Genomic DNA, 5,448 nt, shown 5'->3' on the forward strand with positions numbered 1-5,448 from the left:
ATGTATTATTTTACATAGATTTTGTGAGTCAGGAATTTGAGAGTGGTTGAATTGGATGGTTCTGGATAAGAGTGGACCTTTTCATAGGACTGGCTGAATGCCTTCATGATATGGCAGCTGGCTTCTCCCAGAACAAGGAGTCCAAGGGAGAGAAATGAAAGTTGCAATGTCATTTATGATCTGATCTGGGAAGACACATACTACCACTTCCACCATATCTTATCAGTAGCACAGGCCAATCTTGCCCATAGGAGGGGACTCCACAAGTGGTGAACCGCAACAAGTGATGCTAGGAAATCATCTTGAAGACTGGCCAGCGTCACCCACCTTCTAAAGCTAATATCAGATAGGGTTCAATCAGTCAACAAAACCATTAGAAGATATACATGTGTGCATATGCATACACATACTAAGGAGTTTATTAAGAGATTTAGGCTGATGTAATTGTGGAAGCTGGTGAAACTGTCCCTGTAAGGTTGTAGTCTTCGTGTCTGAGGCTGGAGCTTGAGTTCCACAGAGCTGGCTGTGGAAAAGGGAACATGGAAATAAAGTGGAAGAAAAGAGAGATGAGCTACAACCCATGAATATGAGCTGGAACTCTTACCAGCCTCTCCCTGACTCCTACTGTGATGATGTGGGAGTCTTGCAGGGAAAGCTGGTGCCTCAGCATAATTTAAAACATAAGGAAGGATCATAGTTGGGCCAGGCTGAATTGACATCTTCCAAAGTCACTGCAGTGGCTTACTAGGAACAATTACTAGGACAGGGCACAAAAAAGCTTCTGGGTGCTGGGGTTGTTCTTATTTTATTTTGGTACCAGTAGCACAGCCATATTTACAATTTGAGCATGTTTCCATATGTGTTAGATACTTCAGTCAGTAAAATGTTTACATTTAAATTATTCATGTATGTTTTATGCAGAAGACTTAGGAAACTAAAAATAAAAAAATCTCAGCATCCCCAATGTAACCATGTCTATTTTTATCTATCCCTAATCTATGCAGATACCCACACATACACCTGTTACTCCCCAACCCATAAGTTCTATTTTATAACTTCTTTTCCCTCTTTAGAAATATACTATGGTCCTTTTCCATGTCAACCAATATTCTTTTACAACAGAATTGTAATCATGGCATAGAAGGTTAATGAGCACTAGATTACTCTCCTTGTAATAATCCTCTTTCAATTTTTGGTTGTTAGAAACAATTATTTTGCTTACTCCTTCCAAACTACTATCAATAGACCCAAGCCAGGACCATCTGCTTCTTTATTTCCAATAAGGGATACTTAAGGCAAGTACTGGATTTTCAACAACAATCCCAGCTATCTGGTATATATTTTGGAGGATGGCCTAGTCTCCTTAGACAGAAATAAACTACAGAAGGAAGCGGGCGTGGTGAATGTGGGTCTTTCAGAGACATTAGGCTGTCTCCTGGACTTGCTGTCTCCACACCCAAGTAGCCAAGCTCTGAGAATATTTCCTGTCTGGTTTCCACTGGAGGGAACCCTTCAGCACAAAAAGAAAATGTATCCAATGCAAACTGGATGGCCCTGGCTCATCAGAGAAAAGGAGAAGCTGAAAAAGGTTCCTGAGATGAAAAACTAAACATTCATAAAACACTGACTCCTTCACTGTTTACCAGACACTCAAAATGGATGTGCGAGTGGTTTCCTGAAGGAAAAGAAAAGCTGGTTCATATTCCAAAGCTTTCACCTGAGAAAAAGAGCAGTGTTTCCTAGGCACCAGCCCAGCTCTCCATTAATCCCACCATCTCCCTTCTTAACCCAAGGGACCTCTCCTCAGCACTAAGAAAAGGTCTAAAATGAAAAGCTGCCTTTTACATATTTTTTTTTTCCTGGTGGGAAAATGGGTACATCCCTTTTCAATGGAGTTATGTATGATGATGGCATTTTGGGTTGTTATTAGATAATATTATGGTCAGGGAGCACAGAAATACCTGAATCCTGCCTTGGCCCACCCAGCCCTCCTTCTCCATGCACAAGGGACAATGAAGAGTGGACACACGGACCTACTGGTTAGTACAGAGCTTGTTTCCCAAACTCCACTAAGAGCATTCTGCAGTATATGGGGCTGGAACACAGAAAACTGCCCCAGAGTTAGGAGCTTCTAAGATGAGACCCACATCTCAGGGCCTTAACCCCTTCCATACAATTGCATATTATAGAGGAGCAACAAGATGAGCAGAAATGTTTATGGAGAGAGGCACAGAGAAAAAACTAGCCATTTCCATGTGGCACCGTTTTAAGAATCAGTGACCTGCCTGCTGGTCCACAGCCCAACCTGTGTCCTATAAAAGTTATCCAATCTAATCACTATGCCTCCTCCTGGGAAGGAGACAAGCTAAGACCTTCTTCTCCTCCCCATCAAATATAATCAGCATTATGTATCAAAAGCCTTAAATATTCATCCGCCTTAGCCCAGTACTATTAATTTTACTTATTAATGCTTACTATGGACCATGCATTGCTTTAAATGCTTTACAAGTATTAACTTATTTAAGCCCCACAATAACCTTATATTTTTTAAATATATATTTTTATTGATTTTAGAGAGGAAGGGAGAGGGGGAGAGAGATAGAAACATCAATAATGAGAAAATCATTGATCAGCTGCCTCTTACTAGGGATAGAGCCCACAGCTGGGCATGTGCCCTTGACCAGAATCAAACCCAGGGCCCTTCAGTCCACAGGACGACACTTTATCCACTGAGCCAAACCAGCTAGGGCTAACCTTATATTTTAACTACTATTACTGTCTCCTATTTTGGAAACCAAGATGTGGGAAGAGTGATCCATGATCTAAGATCTGGTGGCAGAGCCTACATTTGATCCCAAGAAATCCAAGCTCAAGTCTCTGTTGTTAAGCATTTGACTACAATGTCTTTCAGGAAGTCCACTTATAGAACAGTGTGTCCTAAGAAAATAACCTAGGATACATAAGAAAAGAATAACACACAAAGGTGTTTACCTAATCATTATTTATAAGGAAAGAATTGGAGAAACTAGTAAAGTAAGGTACATGGAATATTATGTATTCATTAAAACATTGAATAGCCCTACCTAGTTTGGCTCAGTATAAAGAGTAGAACTGCAGACTGAAGTGTCCTGGGTTAAATTCCAGTCAAGGGTATGTACCTCAGATGCAGGCCCGGCCCTGCCCGGCCCCAGTTGGGGTATATGTGGGAGGCAACCAATTGATGTGTCTCTCACACATTGATGTTTCTCTCTCTGTCTCTCCCCCTCCCTTCCACTCCCTCTAAAAATCAATGGAAAAAAATATTTTCAGGAGAGGATGGATAAATACATAAATAAAACAATGTGTAATAACTTTGATTGTTACAAAGCTACTATAGACCTACCCAAGGCTTCTACATGGTAAGAGAGAGCAGGGTTCCTCTAAACTAGGGGTGTCGAACTCAATCAGAGAAGGGACCAAAATCTAAAATCCAGCCTAAATCGCAGGCCGAATGGTTTACTGAACAGTCATAAACTGACAATGTCATAAACTGACAGCGGAGTGCAGTGATGACAGCGCGGTGCGGGCCACATTGCAAGGCCTGGCGGGCTGGATTTGGCCCGCGGGCCGTGTGTTTGACACATGTGCTCTAAACCATCAACCAGCCCCTTTACTGCCTATCATTAGGGAAGTATCGGGCTGCCAGGCTCCCAGCAGAAGCTTTGGAACAACTCTCTAACTGGATAATGAGCCCCACCTCTGTGTTAGAACCACTCAACATCCCCATCTATTTCATAAGCACTGTTACATTTGCTATTGGACAGGCACTGTTGCAAGCTATCATGTGTACTCACTAACTTAATCTCCACCTAGGAGGTAGGTACTGTTGTTATACCTTCTCTCCCTATAAGAGATGCCACAGCAACAGCACACAGCTGAAAAGTCATAAAGCCAGGATTCAAACCAAGGTAGTCTGGTTCCAGAATCTTCAGCTTTAACCACCACCCCACCCAACCATTTTAGCACAGAGCCTGTGGTGGGAGCCACCTTCTGCCCACCAGCCTGTGGGTGAAGATGTGTGTGGCCCTGTGGCCAGCATAGCCCTGCATTAAGAGTGAAGTACATGCAAGATTGTGGGTCTGGACCTGAGTTTCTAGGGAAGGGGCAGTAGCAAGGACTAGATCAAAAGACTGCAGAGGGAAGATTGCCCTGCCCCCTTGCACAAAAGCACACCTTACCCATCCACCCCCAAAATGCAAGCAGAGACCTATGTGTAGTTGCAGTGGGTACAGGGAATCTCTATACCTTCCTCTCAATTTTGCTCTGAGCCTGAAACTTCTCTAAAAAATGTCTATTAAAATTTAACTTTATAATCTCTACTTACTATTTTCCTCACTTTCATGCCTAATGCATTACAGAAATTACTTGAAGTCATTTTCTAACTCCTAAGATAAATTTTAGTATTTTACTTCTTTGACATATTTGCCAGTTCTGTTCTCCCTTCTCCCTATGAACCTTCATCTTAGGTTCAAAAAAATGTTTGTTGAATCACTGAAAATAAATGCAATTTTTCACTAGTTTTTCCAAACACTTAATCCATATCCTGTCACCACCCACTCCTTAAATATCTGGGAACCCATGGATTTGTCTCTGATCTTCCCCTTAATTCTCTACTAATAAATTATTGATTCACTCATTCGACTCTTTTTACCTCATTCAAGTGTCCAATACTGTTTCCCATCATCAACTAGACACATCCAACTGAGGGTCTCATGAACACCTTAAGACCAACTTGTCTAAATATCAAACTTGCTTCAATCTTTCCATCCTCCCCACCTCCTGATTCTCTTCCTCTCTTTATTAAGCTCAGATTCAAGAGAAATGTTAAGTGCATAGTGCCTTGTACATACAATTTATCTAACTATTTGGTTCCTTTTCCTATTCTCTATGAGGAACAGAGATCATGGACACAATATTGTTGGTTTACCCAGTAGGGTCAATTTCCGTTTCCCCATTCAGGCTTTCAGCTGTAAGAAGCACTTCCTGGAAAGGTGACCAAAAGGCAATCCCTCCTGATGTATCTAAACCAAAGGAATAGCTTGACTGTTCATTTGAGCCAGATCAAGGGGAACACAAGATGACTTTTGTTCTGTCACTAATTTTCACTAAAAAGGCCATGGATTTAGAGTTGGAAAATTTGTTAAATACTCAGAAAGGCAGACCTTCTCAATGGTTTGCTCTGCAGGCTGCAGTCCTCGTGCTCCAAGCACAGGCAGAGTCTGCAAGCCTCTGAAAGCCAAGGAAGAACAAGGAGCTCACTGTCGTCACCTCATGGCCGAAAACTCTTTCTACCGAGTCCAACCTTCGGAGGCTCACAGAGAGGAATTATGAAGGTTTTCCATGTGGGCTGCCCTTGCTCTCGGTAGAACGGAGGTGAATACTGACTTATTTGTATTCTTGGACTATGTT

Source organism: Pipistrellus hanaki, assembly GCF_964339955.1.
Source record: "Pipistrellus hanaki genome assembly, chromosome: 15".
Taxonomy (NCBI): domain Eukaryota; kingdom Metazoa; phylum Chordata; class Mammalia; order Chiroptera; family Vespertilionidae; genus Pipistrellus; species Pipistrellus hanaki.